The sequence below is a fragment of the Oncorhynchus tshawytscha genome, linkage group LG07 (assembly GCF_018296145.1).
Source record: "Oncorhynchus tshawytscha isolate Ot180627B linkage group LG07, Otsh_v2.0, whole genome shotgun sequence".
Lineage (NCBI taxonomy): Eukaryota > Metazoa > Chordata > Actinopteri > Salmoniformes > Salmonidae > Oncorhynchus > Oncorhynchus tshawytscha.
In genome coordinates, this window is record NC_056435.1 from 41,139,722 (window position 1) to 41,160,577 (window position 20,856).

Genomic DNA, 20,856 nt, shown 5'->3' on the forward strand with positions numbered 1-20,856 from the left:
CAAGGCAAGGGTTGATTTCAAGGTTTTACTGCTAACCTACAAAGCATTACATGGGCTTGCTCCTACCTATCTCTCTGATTTGGTCTTGCCGTACATACCTACACGTACGCTATGGTCACAAGACGCAGGCCTCCTAATTGTCCCTAGAATTTCTAAGCAAACAGCTGGAGGCAGGGCTTTCTCCTATAGAGCTCTCTGCCTACCCATGTAAGAGACGCAAACTCGGTCTCAACCTTTAAGTCTTTACTGAAGACTCATCTCTTCAGTGAGTCATATGATTGAGTGTAATCTTGCCCAGGAGTGGGAAGGTGAACGGAAAGGCTCTGGAGCAACGAACCGCCCTTGCTGTCTCTGCCTGGCCGGTTCCCCTCTTTTCACTGGGATTCTCTGCCTCTAACCCTATTACAGGGGCTGAGTCACTGGTTTACTGGGGCTCTTTCATACCGTCCCTAGGAGGGGTGAGTGGGTTGAGTCACTGATGTGATCTTCCTGTCTGGGTTGGCGCCCCCCATTGGGTTGTGCCGTGGGGGAGATCTTTGTGGGCTATACTCAGCCTTGTCTCAGGATGTTAAGTTGGTGGTTGAAGATATCCCTCTAGTGGTGTGGGGGCTGTGCTTTGGCAAAGTGGGTGGGGTTATATCCTTCCTGTTTGGCCCTGTCCGGGGGTGTCCTCGGATGGGGCCACAGGGTCTCCTGACCCCTCCTGTCTCAGCCTCCAGTATTTATGCTGCAGTAGTTTATGTGTCGGGGGCTAGGGTCAGTTTGTTATATCTGGAGTATTTCTCCTGTCCTATTCGGTGTCCTGTGTGAATTTAAGTGTGCTCTCTCTAATTCTCTCTTTCTTTCTCTCTCTCTCTCGGAGGACCTGAGCCCTAGGATCATGCATCCGGACTACCTGACATGATGACTCCTTGCTGTCCACAGTCCACCTGGCCGTGCTGCTGCTCCAGTTTCAACTGTTCTGCCTTATTATTATTTGACCATGCTGGTCATTTATGAATATTTGAACATCTTGGCCATGTTCTGTTATAATCTCCACCCAGCACAGCCAGAAGAGGACTGGCCACCCCACATAACCTGGTTCCTCTCAGGTTTCTTCCTAGGTTTTGGCCTTTCTAGGGAGTTTTTCCTAGCCACCGCTTCTACACCTGCATTGCTTGCTGTTTTGGAGTTTTAGGCTGGGTTTCTGTACAGCACTTTGAGATATCAGATGATGTACGAAGGGCTATATAAATACATTTGATTTGATTCAAGGTGGGAACCACACATGCAGAGATCATCCGCTCCCCTACTCTGCGTCTCACAAAGACACAGCGATTGAAACCAGAAATCTCAAATTTGTACTCATCAGACCAAAGGACGAATTTCCACCAGTCTAATGTCAATTGATCATGATTCTTGGCCCAAGAGCATCTCTTTTTATTATTGGTGTCCTTTAGTAGTGGTTTCTTTGCAGCAGTTCGATCATGAAGGCCTGATTCACGCAGTCTCCTCTGAACAGTTGATGTTGAGATGCGTCTGTTACTTGAACTCAGTGAAGCATTTATTTGGGCTGCAATCTGAGGTGCAGTTACCTCGAATTAACTTATCCTCTGCAGCAGAGGTAACTCTGGGTCTTCATTTCCTGTGGTGGCCCTCATGAAAGCCAGTTTCATTATAGCGCTTGATGGTTTTTGCGACTGCACTTGAAGAAACTTTCAAAGTTCTTTACATTTTCCGGATTGACTGACCTTCTTGTTTTAAAGTAATGATAGGCTGTCATTTCTCTTTGCTTATTTGAGCTGTTCTTGCCATAATATGGACTTGATCTTTTACCAAATAGGGCTATCTTCTGTATACCACCCCTACCTTGTCACAACACAACTGATTGACCCAAACACATTAAGGAAAGAAATTCCACAAATTAACTTATAGCAAGGCACACCGTTTAATTGAAATGCATTCCAGGTGACAACCTCATGAATCTGGTTGAGAGAATGCCAATAGTGTGCAACACTGTCATCATGGCAAAGGGTGGCTACTTTGAAGAATCTCCAAAATAAAATATATTTGGATTTGTTTAACACTTTTGCTTACTATATGATTCCATATGTGTTATTTCATGGTTTTAATGTCTTCACTATTATTACACAATGTAGAAATAGTACAAATAAAGAAAAACCCAGGAATAAGTAGGTGTGTCCAAACTTTTGACTGGTACTGTATGTAAATAAGGTATTTCTGTTTTACATTTTTCTATATTTGCAACATTTTCTAAAAACCTGTTTTTGCTTTGTCGTTATGGGGTATTGTGTGTAGATTGATGAGGATTTTTTTCTATTTAATCCATTTTAGAATATGGCTGTAATGTAACAAAATGTGGAAAAAGGGAAGGGGTCTGAATACTTTCTGAATGCACTGTATCAAAGGTAAGTCGCTTTGGATAAGTGTCTGCAAAATGAGCATGATATTGTTTGTATATAGTATGTGAGTGCGAGTTTATATTCCTTAGGGATTACATTAAAATGAGGAGGATGATTATTAGCCACGTGACAACAAGCACACAAACGCGCTCAAGCACACACACACACACACACACACGTCACAGCACAGAGCACCAGTAGGACAGCGTGTGTATGAAGTGGGGCAGAGAGACAATCAGGCAGCTAAGAGGCCCTAGAGGAACTGGCTTTCTGTGATGTTCGTTAAGAACAGCTGGCCAATTGGAAAGCCGTGGGTAAAAGCTCTTCATTACTCTGTAAACCCCATGTTCTCTCTGCTCAAACACCTAGCCTCATTTATGTACCATTCCCCCATCCTCATCCTGGCACCAAGCGCAGGACCTCGGAATAGATGAAAGGTTTCATATGGAAAAGAGGGTGAGGAAAGGAGGGGGAAGGAGATAGAGGAAAGGAGGGGGAAGGAGATAGAGAAAAGGGTAACTTATGCTCAGTAGGAATTAACAAAGCACTTAGTAATTAAATCTAAATTGACATTCAATAATTAGCCGCTTAATTAGCAGCAATAACACAATTAGCCAGCAAGTGTCTGCTAATTGTTAATGAGTATAAGCAAAGTTATTGTGTGTGTGGCTGAGGGAGACATGTAAAAGAACAAATGTTAATCTCTCTCTTTCAACAGCCCTGTCTCTCTCTCTCTGGTTGACTACATGGCGTCCTGAATTATACTTTCTTAAAGAAGGAACACCGTTAGATAAATGCCAGGTCTTTAGGATTCATCTCTGCTCCGCCTGCCTTTATGATTATATTCAATCCACATCACATATATATTCAGAACAAATAAGAGTGGGGTGACACCTCCCCAACACCGCCCTTAAAAGACCAATCTCTGCCATCGAGGTGGATGCCATGAAATCGTGCCAAACCAGATAGGAGCCAGCACACTGATTATATCCCTGATAAGCCTTTTAGCTAATTACTGAGGGAGAGGGAGAGGGAGAAAGAGAGAGGTAGAGGGAGAGGGAGAGGGAAAGGAGGCTGATGGAATGGAAGAAGATGCAATAGAGATGTTGGAGGAAGTGGATATCATGTTGACTACAGGCTAAACATGTCATCTTGGAATGGTGGGGTGAGGTTGTGAGAAGTAGACCTGTCATAGATTACTCCTTAAACTCTCTCCCTCTGACGTGCCCTACATTCCCCACCATCACCAGTGCTCTCCAAGCCATCAAAGCCAGAGGTCCGTGGCCTGTAGTGTATAACTCTAAACATGACTGCACCTCTAATCTCCATACCCTGGGACCACTACACTGCTCATTCAGTGGACTCACACACAAGTACACGCACAACATGTATACACACACCTACCTCCCACACTTACTCTCCAGAGGCAGATAAGCGTGTGTGTGTACCCATCCCTATATTAGCCAGTCTCCCAGCACAAATATTTGGCTGCAGGATGAGCCATCTCAGAATGCACCAGAACATGAAATTAACCAGGAGAGAGGGTAGGCAAGGGTGCCCACACAAAACACCACCTCAGTCACAGAGAGCTAGGAAGACAGACACACACCATGATTGGGAGGGGGAGTAGTGATAATAGTTGACTTGCAGGTTCAACCCCAAAGCCATGTTGTGGTTTTTCAAGTAAAGTTAAGGTATGATCTGAGCAGCCATTGTCCCGGGCAAGATCAAGAGAAAGCGAGTGAGGAGAAAGAGAGATAGACAGGTACATGGATTTGTTCAGTAAGTCTGTGGTTCCGGCATGAGTGAAGAGCAGTGAGAAACGGTCTTCCCAGCCTGTCCAGTCTTCCCAGCGTTCCTGCGGAGTCCCACCTGCTGAGGGACTAATTGGATCCTTATTACCATCCCTGCCTCCATCCGAGGAATTAGGATTCATAGGGGGGAGAATTCCATTAATCACTCTTATTCAGCGGCCACTCCGAGGAGAGTGGGAACTCATTTCTGGGACCACCAAGAGGCCTGCATAAAGAATATTCATGAGGATGAAATTTTAGGTCAGGTCTAATAAAGCAGGTAATTTGTCATTTGCGCTGTTCCCACTCACCAGGTTAACCCACAGCACACACACACACTTTGATTGTATCATTCGCTATGTTTTAACACCTGCTGGCTAGACTCATGTACTGTACATACTGTATCTAGTGGTAGTTTATTGAGCGAGGTTCACACACACACACAGAGCGAGAGACTATACAAAACTGTGTTTGTGTGTGTCTAGCCTTCAGCAGACACACTGCTGCAATAAAACAAATAGTGAAAAACTCTTAATTCCCACAAATGAGCGAAAAATGCCCACTCCTAGATACTCCAAACAGGACCATGGAACAACTCTTGAATAATAGCCTGGAAATAGTCCTTTGAATAAAACAGCAGTTCTAACAGAGGAAATGGCTTATTCTTTCCCCTCCCTCTGTCTCCACTTCACAGAGTTTACTCCCCAAAAGCATTTTACTATTCTTTCTGAATCTATGCCCACCTGGCATTGCTTTAAGTCACTTAATAAATAATTTATCAATACATTTGGCGTGATTAAAATTCATAACCAGAAAGTGTTTTTAAAATAAAGTCCAGCCCCCTCAGGGTGTCCAATCAGTGCATGGTGTTCGTTAGATCCGGAAGGAATAATTAATTGTACCTGAATCTTTAGTGAGGTCACGCAGCTGGGCACACCGCCTGTGGTGTTTAGTGTGCTTGTGTGTATACTTGCATGCACATGCATGTTTATGTGTGGTGGCAGACTCACTGTGGTGAGCTGTTACAACATCAGTCGCTAACGCTAGCTAAACTATTAGCATCACATGGAAATGAATGCAGGAAGTACAGAGCCCACAATCACCCTGGTCTGCTTTCACCACTCCTTTTACCCTTTTTCTCCTGTCTTCTCTTCTTCTCCCCACCCAATCCATTTGAACCCCTTCTACTCTCCTCCATGCATCTTGCTATCCTCATCCTACTCTCATTTTCCTTATCCCTCACTCTCCTCCACTCATCCTGTCTCCCCTCATTCTCCATCTCACTCTCAATACTCCTACCCCTCCTTTCCTCACACCCTTTCCTCACCCTACTCCTTCCTCCTAACCCTTATCTTCTGTCCTCACCCTTGTCCCCTGTGTCAGAAACCAGCAGGGCTTTAATTTGGCTTAGATCCTTATTGCTGAAGGAAACCTGAGTGAGAGTTGGGTAAGTTTAGCCATTTCTTACATTCAGCATCACTCAGTCAAGGAACATATAGTACTCTAACAAGGATACATAAACATACATACACATATAATCACCACAACAGTTTTCAGCTGTGCTAACATAATTGCAAAAGGGTTTTCTAATGATCAATTAGCCTTTTAAAATGATAAACTTGGATTAGCTAACTCAACGTGATGGTTGCTGATAATGGGCCTCTGTACGCCAATGTAGATATTCCATTTAAAAAATTGTCCGTTTCCAGCTACAATAGTCATTTACAACATTAACAATGTCTACACTGTATTCCTGATCGATGTTATTTTAATGTCCAAAAAATGTGCTTTTCATTCAAAAACAAGGACATTCCTAAGTGACCCCAAACGTTTGTGTATATATATATATATATATATATATATATATATATATATTCAGGTTGTTGTTTATCCCTGGATATATTCAGAATTGATGTGAACATCATAATTTTGAAAACATACGTTTTCCAGAGAAAGTGGTCTCTTGGCACAACTTACCCCGGGAATGGGGTAAATTAAGCCACGGAACAGGCAAGTTAAGCCGACTACAAATTTCTTAACTGAATGAAATATTACCACTACCTCATGTCTATCTTTATTTCCCAAACACAATTCAACACAATCACCTTTTTTAAAAATTTTAATCATCTTTTAACACAGGCTTAACACCATCTTTTAACACAGGCTTAACACCTTTGAACTTTTCTTCACACTTTTAACATAGGCCAGGCCCTGTCGTTACCTCATATGCCAGTGATAATTCTTTGCATTACACCTGAGAAGAAAACACTTAAATTTGCTCAACTTTCCATTGGCTCAACCATTGGCCAAACTTACCCCAAGGCAAACATTTAGACTATATTAGCCCACACAGTTACAAGGATGCATGTTCATGCTCGGTTTAGGACCTCATATTGAAGCTTATAAAGATCCCAACTGATGTATAGAGAAATCTTAAAAGATACAAGCATCATGAAACATCTAAAACAAACGATTTTGACTTAGTGAAAATGCATCTTTTGGACCTAACTGGTTTACCACTTACTCCATGTGATTTCTTCCTTCACAGACTTCATTAAATAATGACCTCTTCCTAAAGATTTGGTCAAATTATACATTTTGTGTATGGTTTCCTAGAAACAAGGATGGCTCAACTTACTCCTTTGGTTCAACTGTGTGTGTGTGTGTGTGTGGGTGTGTGTGTGTGTGTGTGTGTGTGTGTGTGTATGTGTTGGGCCATTTCAACATCATCATGAGTTCAATGATCGTGTACATGAAGGACATTTAGAAGGGTTGTGGAGGGGCTATTCAAACGAGATAAAATGGCCTTCCTGATTGTTGATTGGCAGATCAACACACACACACAAACACACATTGGCGTTAAGCATATGATTGACAGCTGAGGGTCAAAAGTCAGCCAAGTTACTATTTACACACACACACACACACACACACACACACACACACACACACTGGCCAAAGCGAGTGAAACTATTCAATCCATCCGTGATATTTAAAGAGGAAACATGCTGACGCCAGAACAGCACATGGTTCCAGAACAGGCCAGAGGAATAAGAATGACAGAAAACCTCCATAAAGAACAGATTAAGAGAGAACCTTCATTGCAGGTGTAAATAAATAAGCCAGTGGTGTCTGTCATAGAGGTGAGTCTTCCCCATCATCTATACATATCTGTCTCACCTCATGTTCACAAGCACAGTGCCCAGGAGATTTGGAAAGTCTTTAAGATATGTGCTCACTTAATCACTGGGAAAAGGGTCCCTTTGAGCTAGCCTAATATTATAATGAATTCATTCAACCAAAAAGGGGTATTACATTTCCTCTCTCTTAGGATATTGTCTGAATACATTGACCTTTTTGGAAATAACCCTCCAATTCTTACCAGCGTTCTGTTGCATTTACAGACTAAACTTGTTTGTATCTCTCTCCCGCTCTCTTTCGTAATATATGGGAGAGGTTTTCACTGAGTCCTCCGCTTGGGTAAAGCTCTGTGCGGAGGAGTGATCCCTGTTATGTGTGTGTGTAGGTGCAAGCAAGCCTGTGTGTGTGCCAGTGTGTATGTTCGTACTTTAGGTGTGTGTGCTTCCCTGCATGTGTGTGTGTGATCCCTAGAATTATCTCAGTGCTGTACCACAGAGGAGAGAACAGAAACCTTTCTTATTACCAGAGCGAGGGAGAGAATAGCAGGCGGCTAAGTCTCTGTCTATCTCTGTCTCTGTCTCTGTCTCAGCGGTAGCCCACCCCCAGGGGCATAGTGGGTCTCCTGTAACTCTGACTGAAGTTCACAAGGGTTAGGTTAGTTAGTATACTCAGGAGGAGGGGAGGGGAGGGAGGAAGGATGAGGGGTGGGAGGGGTTAAGTAGGATTGGAACAATGTCAGTTTTAGAACAGAACTTTAAAGCTCTTAGTATCAGTGTGATTGAGGACGACAGCGTCATGTCGTTATCTACAGGTCTCTGGGAATGAGAGAAGAGAGAAGAGAAAAGAAGAAGAGAATGGAAGTGTATAAATGTGTGATAAGTGCTGTAGGCTATATAATTATGCTAAGTTTGGGGGTGGGAAAGCTCAGCGACCTTCAGAGAGTCAGCTCGCTGAAACAGTCAGGCACAGTTCTCACTCATACACTCACCATGAAACAAAACAAATTAGAGGATTGGATCGCTTGTTGGATGGGTGAATAGATGGATGGATGGATGGAAGGACGAATAGTAAAGTAACAAATAGACAAATAGATGGTAAAAGCTTAGGATAAATTAAATCTTGCGTGTCGGGGTGATAGTGACTGTGATCCTCACACCCCACTGGCATTCAAGGACAACTGTCTGTCATCTGAGAGGCTCGATTTATTGTCATGGAGACAGTTACCCAGTTCCAGTCCAACCTCTAGCTCCTTTTACAAGACAATGTGAGGAACACGGTGAAAGTTCCTTTCTTTTCTGATCTGTGCAGTGCCCAGGATATACAGTACCAGTCAAACGTTTGTGCACACCTACTCATTCAGGGTTTTTCTTTATTTTTACTATTTTCTACATTGTAGAATAATAGTGAAGACATCGAAACTATGAAATAACACATATGGAATCATTAAGTAACCAAAAAAAGTGTTAAACAAATTTAAATATATTTTATATTATAGATTCTTCAAAGGAGCCACCCTTTGCCTTGATGACAGCTTTGCACACGCTTGGCGTTCTCTCAACCAGCTTCACCTGGAATGCTTTTTACAACCGTCTTGAAGGAGTTCCCACATATGCTGAGCACTTGTTGGCTGCTTTTCCTTAACTCTGCGGTCCAACTCATCCCAAACCATCTCAATTGGGTTGAGGTCAGGTGATTGTGGAGGTCAGGTGATTGTGGAGGCCAGGTAATCTGATGCAGCATCATCACTCTCCTTCTTGGTCAAATAGCCCTTACACCAACTGGAGGTGTGTTTTGGGTCATTGTTCTGTTGAAAAACAAATGATAGTCCCACTAAGCGCATACCAGATGGGATGGCGTATCGCTGCAGAATGCTGTGGTAGCCATGCTGGTTAAGTGTGCCTTGAATTCTAAATAAATCACTAAGTGTCATCAGCAAAGCACCCCCTTACCATCACACCTCCTCTTCCATGCTTCACGGTGGGAACCACACATGCGGAGATCATCCGTTCCCCTACTCTGCGTCTCACAAAGACACGGCGGTTGGAACCAAAAATCTCAAATTTGGACTCATCAAACCAAAGGACAGATATCCACCGGTCTAATGTCCATTGCTCGTGTTTCTTGGCCCAAACAAGTCTCTTCTTCTTATTGGTGTTCTTTAGTAGTGGTTTCTTTGCAGCAATTCGGCCATAAAGATTCACACAGTCTCCTCTGAACAGATGATGTTGAGATGCGTGTTTTACTCAAACTCAAGCATTTATTTGGGTTGCAATTTCTGAGGCTGCTAACTTAACGATCTTATCCTTTGCAGCAGAGGTAACTCTGGGTCTTCCTGTCCTGTGGCGGTCCTCATGAGAGCCAGTTTCACCATAGCGCTTGATAGTTTTCGCAACTGCACTTGAAACTTTAAAAGTTCTAGAAATTTTCCACATTGACTGACCTTCATGTCTTAAAGTAATGATGGACTGTCATTTCTCTTTGCTTATTTGAGCTGTTCTTGCCATAATATGGACTAGGGCTATCTTCTGTACAAATAGGGCTCGCTTCTGTATTCCACCCCTACCCAACACAACTGATTGGCTCAAACGCATTAAGAAGGAAATACATTCCACAAATTAAGTTTTAATAAGGCACACCTATTAATTGAAATGTATTCCAGGTGACTACCTCATTAAGCTTGTTGAGAGAATGCCAAGAGTGTGCAAAGCTGTCATCAAGGCAAAGGGTGGCTACTTTGAAGAATCTCAAATGTAAAATATATTTTGATTTGTCCAAACTTTTGACTGGTACTTTATATAGCTAGGAGTCTATTTGGAATGTGCTGCTACTCTGCCATTGTGATTGGCACTGCAAAAGGACTGTCTCCAGGAGAGTGAAAGGGGTGGACATTGGTTCAAGTCTCTGAAAATGGGAAAAATGCACATGCTCCCTGTATAAGGGATGGAATCAAGTCAAAGTTAGCTTAGCTTCTCTAGAGTGATGTCACCTTCCCTGTGACCTGAGGTAGCCTACTGTCACCCTGTACACCACCACGGGGGCATGGTATGGAGACTTCAGAGATCACGTATAGTACCCCACTTATAGTACCACAAAGTGTGTTGATACAGGTTACATATGTCTTCTTATTCTCGAAAACATGTATTTACCTTGAAGCCTGATTGATTGTACCTTATTGGGGTTGGTGATCTGTGTGGACCCTCCACTCCCCCTACTGGTCTTCTGAGTGCAGGGCACCTTCCTGATCTAAAACAGCCTCGCTCTATGCTCTACACTGACCAACGGCAAAAATGACTGAGTGCATTCACTGTTGTGAAATATCTTGCTGTACACTGAACAAAAATCTAAACACAACATGTAAAGTGTTGGTCCCATGTTTCATGAGCTGAAATAAAAGACCCCAGAAATGTACCATACACATATACAAAAAGCTTATTTCTCTCAAATTATGTGCACAAATATGTCTACATCCCTGTTAGTGAGAATTTCTCCTTTCCCAAGATAATCCATCCACCTGACAGGTGTGGCAAATCAAGAAGCTGATTAAATAGCATGATCATTAAACAGGTGCACCTTGTGCTGGTGACAATAAAAGGCCACTCTTAAATGTGCATTTTGTCACACAACACAATGTCACAGATGTCTCAAGTTTTGAGGGAGCGTGCAATTGGTATGCTGACTGCAGGAATGTCCACCAGAGCTGTTGCCAGAGAATTCAATGTCCATTTCTCTACCATAAGCTGTCATTTTAGAGAAATTAGCACGTCCAACCAGCCTCACAACCGCAAGTCACCTGTATAGCATTGTGTGGCCGCACGGTTTGCTGATGTCAATGTTGTGAATAGAGTGCCCCATGGTGGTGGTGGGGTTATGGTATGGGTAGGCTTAAGCTAGGGACAACAAACATAATTGCATTTTATCCCGAGATCCCGAGGCCCATTGTGAGTCCATTTGAGTCCATCAGTTAGCAACAGATGCATATCTGTATTCCCAGTCATGTGAAATCCTTAGATTAGGGAATAATTAATTTAATTAAATTGACAGATTTTTAATTTTTATTTTATTTTATTTCACCTTTATTTAACCAGGTAGGCTAGTTGAGAACAAGTTCTCATTTACAACTGCGACCTGGCCAAGATAAAGCATAGCAGTGTGAGCAGACAACAACACAGAGTTACACATGGAGTAAACAATAAACAAGTCAATAACACAGTAGAAAAAAAAAGTCTATATACATTGTGTGCAAAAGGAATGAGGAGGTAGGTGAATAATTACAATTTAGCAGATTAACACTGGAGTGATGAATGATCAGATGGTCATGTGCAGGTAGAGATACTGGTGTGCAAAAGAGCAGAAAAGTAAATAAATAAAAACAGTATGGGGATGAGATAGGTAAATTGGGTGGGCTGTTTACCGATGGACTATGTACAGCTGCAGCGATCGGTTAGCTGCTCAGATAGCAGATGTTTAAAGTTGGTGAGGGAGATAAAAGTCTCCAACTTCAGCGATTTTTGCAATTTGTTCCAGTCACAGGCAGCAGAGAACTGGAAGGAAAGGCGGCCAAATGAGGTGTTGGCTTTAGGGATGGTCAGTGAGATACACCTGCTGGAGCGCGTGCTACAGGTGGGTGTTGCCATCGTGACCAGTGAACTGAGATAAGGCGGAGCTTTACCTAGCATGGACTTGTAGATGACCTGGAGCCAGTGGGTCTGGCGACGAATATGTAGCGAGGACCAGCTTACTAGAGCATACAGGTCGTAGTGGTGGGCGGTATAAGGTGCTTTAGTAACAAAACAGATGGCACTGTGATAAACTGCATCCAGTTTGCTGAGTAGAGTATTGGAAGCTAGGATCCGTAGGATAGTCAGTTTTACTAGGGTAAGTTTGGAGGCGTGAGTGAAGGAGGCTTTGTTGCGGAATAGAAAGCCAACTCGAGATTTGATTTTAGATTGGAGATATTTGATATGAGTCTGGAAGGAGAGTTTACAGTCTAGCCAGACACCTAGGTACTTATAGATGTCCACATATTCTAGGTTGGAACCATCCAGGGTGGTGATGCTAGTCGGGCGTGCGGGTGCAGGCAGCGAACGGTTGAAAAGCATGCATTTGGTTTTACTAGCGTTTAAGAGCAGTTGGAGGCCACGGAAGGAGTGTTATATGGCTTTGAAGCTCGTTTGGAGGTTAGAGAGCACAGTGTCTAAGGAAGGGCCAGAAGTATACAGAATGGTGTTGTCTGCGTAGAGGTGGATCAGGGAATCACCCGCAGCAAGAGCAACATCATTGATGTATACAGAGAAAACTATGAACTGTAACTCGGTAAAATCTCTGGAATTGTTGCTTGTTGCATTTTATATTTTTGTTCAGTATAATTTGTGAAATGTTGGATAAAGTATCTGATGAAACAGTGGCTCATGGATTGATAATGAGCTGAGAAATCGGATGGTTCAGCGTAATGATGCCAAAAAGGTAGCAGACAGATCTGATCAGCAAAGTTGTTGCAAATTAAGGCATGTAGTGACCAAACTAAACAAATGTAAAAAATAAAAAATAAAAAATAAAATTTAAAAAAAGAAGAAGAAAAAAAGAGATATTATCAGCACAAAAATGATGAAGTTAAGAATGATGGGAAAAACTGTGGAGAACTCTGAATGACATAACGTGTAGGATTTTAAACATGTCTGCCTATTTTGTTGAAACAGAAGGTGTTTTTATTACTAAACCATGTGCCATTGCTAATTCATTTAGTAACTACTTTACAGGCAAGGTAGACATATTGAGAAATGCCCTGAGTCCATCTGATGGCTTACTGTTATATACCCTTACAAAAGATTGTATCATTAAAGAGATGCAATTCATGCTTGAATTTCACCAAGTAGAAAAAGAGGTTGAAAAGTTGTCTCTTTCTGATGACAAGTCACCAGGTACAGATAATGTTGATGGAAAATTGCGTAGCCACAGCCAACCATATATCCACCCCAGTTTGACATATTTTTAACAAGTACGGGGGCCTCCCGCGTGGTGGAGTGGCTAAGGGCGGTGGTTTCGGTTTCGCGCCCAGGCTCTGTCGTAACCGGCCGCGACCGGGAGGTCCGTGGGGCGACGCACAATTGGCCTAGCGTCGTCCGGGTTAGGGAGGGCTTGGCCGGTAGGGATATCCTTGTCTCATCGCGCACCAGCGACTCCTGTGGCAGGCCGGGCGCAGTTAGAGCTAACCAAGGTTGCCAGGTTGCCAAAACAAGTGCTTGACATGTGGGGAGGGCCCAGAAATTGGGAAAGATTCAAAGGTCATATCTCTACCTAAAGATTTTTTAAAAATCTACCTTCACTGGTCCTAACATCCTATAAGATTGCTGCCTGTGTTGATTAAATTAATGGCAACATTTTTATTTGTGCAGATTTGTCTCATGTAACGGTGTGATAACGGGTTAGCTGCATTCATACGGAGGTCATTCTACATGTATGGTCTTAGTGCAAATGACAGATGATTAGCTAGAGTATGGATAACAGGAAGTTAGTGGGTGCAGTGTTAGACTTTAGCGCTGCTTTTGATGTAATTGATAGGTGAATTTGAGTGATATGGGTTCATATCCACTGCTCAATCCTGGATGGAAAGCTAACTATCCAGGAGAAGGCGACGAGTTTTCTTTAAAGGTCCAATACAGCCATTTTTATCTCAATATCAAATTATTTCTGGGTAACAATTAAGTACCTTACTGTGATTTTATCTATTTCAATTAAAATGGTAAAACATAAATAAAAAATAGCTTGTTAGCAAAGAGCAATTTCTCAAGCAAGAAACTAGCTGTTATTGGCAGAGAGGTTTGGAACTCTTTCTTATTGGTCTATTAAACAATGAAATGCTTGTCCATCACTGAATGCAACTCCTTACCAACTCTTTTTCCAAGTGAAAAGTAAATTCCCATTTAAGAAAATATGAACATCTAATGTGATTTACCATAAGTCTGGACAGATACTGATCCCTGAATATGCTTATTGACAGTTAAATGTTACCATTCAGGTATTTTAAATGTCTGTAATGTCTACTTGTTGTTTTTTAAATGTATGTAAATTGTAAAGTATTTTTGTCTGCAATGTCTTTTTCGTTATGTGTCAGACCCCAGGAAGACTAGCTGTCTTTATGGTGTCAGCTAATGGGGATGCTAATAAAATAAAATCACACACACAGTCACACTCATAAGCAAGCAAGCCAGCCTGCCTGCCTGCCTGCCAGCCAGCCTGCCTGCACTAGGGTGATGGCAGCTGATCTCCAAGGTCGTCCCCTGGTTCAAAGCAACCTTGCGGGTTAATCCTTAATGACTGCAGAGTGGCAGCACTAAAAGAACACACACACTGTCGTTTATTCCTTTATTCTGTCCCTCCACACATTAATAACCAGGGAGGTGATTGGATCTGGCTGCTATGAGAGGTCTCTATAGGGCTCTTATTCTTCCATCTCTCTGCCTATTACTCCATCAGGCAGCAGGTCACAGGCCGCACCCTGGGAATACAATTTGAGGCCCATAAAGACCCCCACAAGACTGAACAGGTTTTTCCCCCTGCCCCCTTCTCTTGCCCCCTTTCCCTTCTTCAGCATTCCTTGTGAAACAAAAAGTGTGTGTGTGTGTGTGCATGTGTGTGTACGTGGATGTGTGCATGCCTGTGTCCCAAGACCGAGCGATGTCTCCCAGTCCTCTCCTCTGCACATGAAAAGAATGATCCCTCTCTCTGGGTGTTAATGGTAGGCACATTATTCATCTCTCCTGCCAATGGGGCTCCTTTCAGAGATGAAGGCATTTGAAGAGTCAGGGAGGAGGATTAAATATGTAGAACAACGGACAGAGGGAAGGAAGAGAAAAAGGAGTGAAGGAATTAAGAGAGATGTGACAAGGTGTGAAAATATTAAATATGTACGTAGAGTGAGAACACCGGACGAAGGGAAGAGAAAAAAGTAAATAGTGAAGAAAGAGAAGAAGTGATAGATGGTGTGTCTGTCACAGTGGAAGCCGTCCCTGAACATCCATGACCTTTTTAGATGAGAGGCCTCTTACTGCGGTGACACGACCCCCAGTGTGTCAAAGCTCTGCCTTTATTATTACCTTTCTGAGGCCTGCCATTGGACAGGGACCAAGTGCTAATTTACATCAATCCCTTCAGCCCCTCATACAGTAAAAGCCAGAGGAATAAATATCACTGCTGGGACTAAGAGACACTAGAGGACACTACTTGTACTGGTGTTTACTTGAGATACTGTCTGAAATAGATCACAGGTTACTTACTTACTTAGGACCATCGTTCCCCAGGGAGAATAGGCCATCGACGACTCCTCTCTATGGCACTCTGTTCTGGGCAGTATTCTCTATCCCATGTCAGATGTTTTGGTGTCTGCTTCAATCTCCCGCCTTCAGGTGTGTAACCTCCTGGTGACCATGAGTACTGGAGTTTTTTCTGGTCAAGTCGTGTGTCACAAAACACTCCTGGTCCTGTGCAAATAGTAGAAGAACAAGTTACCAGGATAAAAAAATCCCTCCTTGATGAATGACACTAAAAACATATAATCAATGCTGACCTTCATCAGACTGCATTACCCAATGACTAAAGATGCCAGCGTATAACTCACATTTTCACACAAATATCTAATTGAAGTCAATCTATGATTGATATCTTTATGTTAGGATTCGGTCTTAAAAGACTAAAAGAAGCAATCTAGCCTCAGACTCTTGCTCCAATGATTTATCAAAGTCATAAAGCAGTATCTCAGCAGCCAGTTGTCTTCGTTAGGCTTTCTTTCATTACGGCTGAGACCAGCACTAAAAGCAGAGGTCTTGGGCCCATTTCAGGCTGTGTGTCAGTGGGATATGGGCTGTCAGAGGCCAGACAAGTTCACACACCAGGCCTATGATTGACTGACTTAATGTATGGGGATCAATAAGCAATATCAGAAGTTTTAACACAAGGCAATACACATAAACCTTTACCAACTTCACAATGTCACTCACTCACGGTTCATAAAAGCCTCTCCTCCTCATATCTTAGGATAAAAAGGGATAAATCCATCAAAAATTCTGCTTGGTTTTCATAGTCATTTCTCCTTTTCTAATCCCCCTCCTTTCCTCTTCCCTCATCTCCATTTTGATGTCTGTCTATTAGTGGAGGGTGAGGCCTTCCCTGTTCTCGCATCCAGGGGCTAAATTAGCTCAATCAGCCCCCTTTCACCTCCCCTCACTGGGCCTGGAGCGGAGTGACATACTGGTCCCCTGGGAGGCGCTGGACTCATAGACATAGAGTAGAGCCCAGCGACAGACAGATAGATAGATAGGCCTACAGATAGATACTGACAGAGACAGATAAGACTGAGAGGGAGAGAGGAAATGAGGAATGGGGGGAGGAAAAGGAATGAAAGGGAGGAGAATGGGAGTGGCATGAAAGCTCCAGAGGTAGAGAGAGAATGTGGGGCAGAGAGTGAGGCTGGGTGAGAGGGAAAGAGAGTGAGAGAGAGAAAAAACATGAATTCAGCCTAATCTGATACTGGGGATATTCCCAGCCCTGAATGGTGCTCCTTGTTTTCTATTTATTGAACAAGTAAAAGAATCTCTGATTCATTTTCATCACCATCCCAGCCTCTCCTTCTTCCCCTTTCACTCTCTTCTGTTATTCATCTATGGAGCCCAGCAGTGGCCAGAGAGGGCTGTGCTGCTGCCAAGCCCAGGTCAGGGCCTGACTGTGGGGAGAGGAGGCAAACAGGCTCCCTGCTCTGTTAATCAAGGTGTGTGTGTGTGTGTGTGTTTTTGGGCTGTTCTAAGGAAGCCATTTCAGCTCTACAGGGATTTATTAGACTGGGGAGTGCATTAGCATCATAAAGACCTGGGAGAATAGGGCTTTGGATGGCCGGTGTACGCCAGCCACACATACTCTGGAGCATGTGTGTGTTGGAGGAATCGGATTGCTGTGATTTAAGCCCATAAAGAATGTTAAGCGGCAAATATGGATCACCCCATGGCAGCACTGGACCTAATGAATCAGGAGAGGGAGGAGAAGAGGGGTAGAAGGAGGGTGGAGGGTTCGGAGAGATCTGCTACTGTACTGACTGATGACCACTAATGAATGACAGCACACGCACACTGGGAAAGCTACACACACACGACAACGCTGAAAACCACACTCTACGCACAGACATGCATGCACACCCACAACCTCAAGGTTTTCCAATATTCTGTGACCCACCCACCTACTGTATAAACCAGATAACATTATTCATGACCCATTTTCTTTCCTGTGACCCAGCAGGAATGAGTCATGACATTGTAGGTCCCAAACCACTTAATGGTAACGTTGGATTACCACACTATCAACTGTGTGACTTTGTGTGTGTGTGCTAAAATATCAAGTATATACTCACCCAGATTTGGGAGGCATGATGGATCAGGGTTTTGACAGAGGATAGACAGACCACACCATGTGCTGAGGAGAAGGGGGTGTTGAGGGTTGGCTCAGACCAATGGGAGGGTGGGAAAACCACTGGCTCACAACTAAAGGGAACACTAGGCCCAATAATAACTGCAGACAAAACATTGGCCTCAAACCTAACTCATTCACATCTCAAAGTTTCACAAATACAAGCCCATTGACATTGATGGATGATTTGCACAAATAAACACGCCCCAACCGTAATATTGGCTTTCCTAATACATTGTGGTTGTTGGCTTTTTTACACAGAGGCCAAAAACAAACCAAAGATTGCAGGCCCTTTTCAATCTTTCTTTCTCTCTGTTCCTGTGTTGTTTTCAGATTAACTAATAATTATTTTAAATCTGTACCTGTGCTACTATGTGTGTGTGTGTGTGTGTGTATGAAAGACGTGGTGAGTGAGCCATCGTGAAATTACAGCACTCATTATCCTCCCTCCCTCGTCCTATTTTAAGCCTCTCTTCATAGGGGATAAACTGCCCTAATAAAATGGTATTTAAAAATAGGTTAATTGCATTGCAGCTCTATTCCTGTGATTGTTATGGAGAATAATGAGATGAGAGCTGTGGGGAGAGAGGGAGAGAGGGGTAGAGAGAGAGAGAAAAAGAGAGAGAAAGACAGAAGGGGACAATGTGGAGGGTCTCAACCTGGAGTTTGGTGGTTCTCTGCCTCTCCCTGGTGGACAGAAATAAGAACAGCAGTGTTAGTGTCAGGTCCAGGGGAAAACATACTGCCCCTTCTCATTGAAGCCCCGAAGTTCAAGGCTGAGCACGGTACTGCAGGCATTGTTTGCAGAAAACAGGATCCTCCATTATAGAAGGGGTAAATGGCAATATTTGTGTAAATAAACACACATTTTGAAGCATTCCTGGTACCAATAATTTATTCTATTACACAAGATGTATGCCTTTGAACCAATTATTATAATTTTTTAAATCGCATACAGAAAAGGTTAAGGATAATTTAGTAGCTAATGGCAGCCTGCAGTAACCCGGTTGGCCCTCAACTTGAGATCCTCAATGAGAGGAAAAACACTGAGCTAGCCTGCAATATCACTTCCTGGAGTAGCTCAAACTATGCATCGTATGTCTACATAAATCTCCCACATGATGCCATCTTAACCGACTTCCTTGGCTTCAAATGCGCTATCTTCACATAGGAATGAATGAAGTCTCAAGTGATTGATGGCTTTCGCCCTCCCTTCGGCAAATCTGAGCAGAACCCTATCCTCCTGATTCCTGCTTACAAGCAAAAACTCAAAGCAGGAACTACCAGTGACGCACGCACTCAATGCAGAAGTGGTCAGATTAAGTAGATGCTAAACTACAGAACTGTTTCACTAGCACAGACTGGAACATGTTCTGGGATTCATCCCAAAATATTGAGTTCACCACATCTGTTACCGGCTTCATTATTAAGTGCATCGACGACGACATCCCCACAGTGACCGTACTTACAGTACCAGTCAAACGTTTGGACACACCTACTCATTCCAGGGTTTTTCTTTATTTTTTACTATTTTCAACATTGTAAAATAATAGTGAAGACATCAAAACTACAAAATAACACATATGGAATCATGTAGTAACCAAAAAAGTGTTCAACTAATCAAACTACATTTAATATTTGAGATTCTTCAAAGTAGCCACCCATTGCCTTGATAACAGCTTTGCAAACGCTTGGCATCAGGTGTGGCTAACAGGTGTGGCTTTTTAAAAGTTGATTTGTGGGATTTCTTTCCTTCTTAATGTGTTTGAGCCAATCAGTTGGGTTGTGACAAGGTAGGGGTGGAATACAGAAGATAGCCCTATTTAGTAAAAGACCAAGTCCAAATTATAGCAAGAACAGCTCAAATAAGCAAAGAGAAATGACAGTCCATCATTACTTAAGTCAGTCCTGAAAATTAAAAAAAACGTTGAAAGTTTCTTCAAGTGCAGTCGCAAAAACGATCTAGCGCTATGATGAAACTGTCTCTCATGAGGACCGCCACAGGAAAGGAAGACCCAGAGTTACCCCTTCTGCAGAGGATAAGTTCATTAGAGTTAACTGCACCTCCGATTGCAGCCCAAATAAATGCTTCACAGACTTCAATTAACAGACACATCTCAACATCAACTGTTCAGAGGAGACTGTGTGAATCAGGCCTTCATGGTCGAATTTCTGCAACAACAAAAAAACTACTAAAAGGACACCAATAATAATAAGAGACTTGCTTGGGCCAAGAAACATGAGCAATGGACATTAGACCGGTGGAAATCTGTCATTTGGTCTGAAGAGTTCAAATTTGAGATTTTTGGTTCCAGCCTCTGTGTCTTTGTGAGACGCAGAGTAGGTGAACGGATGATCACTGCATGTGTGGTTCCCACCGTGAAGCATGGAGGAGGAGCGATGGCGCTTTGCTGATGACACTGATTTATTTAGAATTCAAGGCACACTTAACCAGCATGGCTACCACAAAATTCTGAAGCAATACGCCATCCCATCTGGTTTGCACTGTGTGACTATCATTTGTTTTTCAACAGGACAATGACCCAAAACACACCTCCAGGCTGTGTAAGGGCTATTTGACCAAGAAGGAGAGTGATGGTGCTGCATCAGATGACCTGGCCTCCACAATCACCCGACCTCAACGTATTGAGATGGTTTGGGATGAGTTGAACCACAGAGTGAAGGAAAAGCAAACAAGTGCTCAGCATATGTGGGAACTCCTTCAAGACTGTTGGAAAAGCATTCCTTGTGAAGCTGGTTGAGAGAATGCCAAGAGTGTGAAAAAGCTGTCATCAAAGCAAAGGGTGGGTATTTTGAAGAACCAAAAATACATTTTGATTTGTTGAAAAGGTTTTTGGTAATAATTCCATATGCGTTATTTCATCCACAATGTAGAAAATAGTAAAAAAATAAAGAAAAACCCTTGAATGAGTAGGTGTGTCCAAACTTTTGACTGGTAGTGTAAATATACATCGACCAGAAGCCATGGATTACAGGCAGAATCTGTACTGAGCTAAAGGCTAGAGCTGCCAATTTCAAGGAGCGGGAAACTAATCCGGACGCTTATAAGA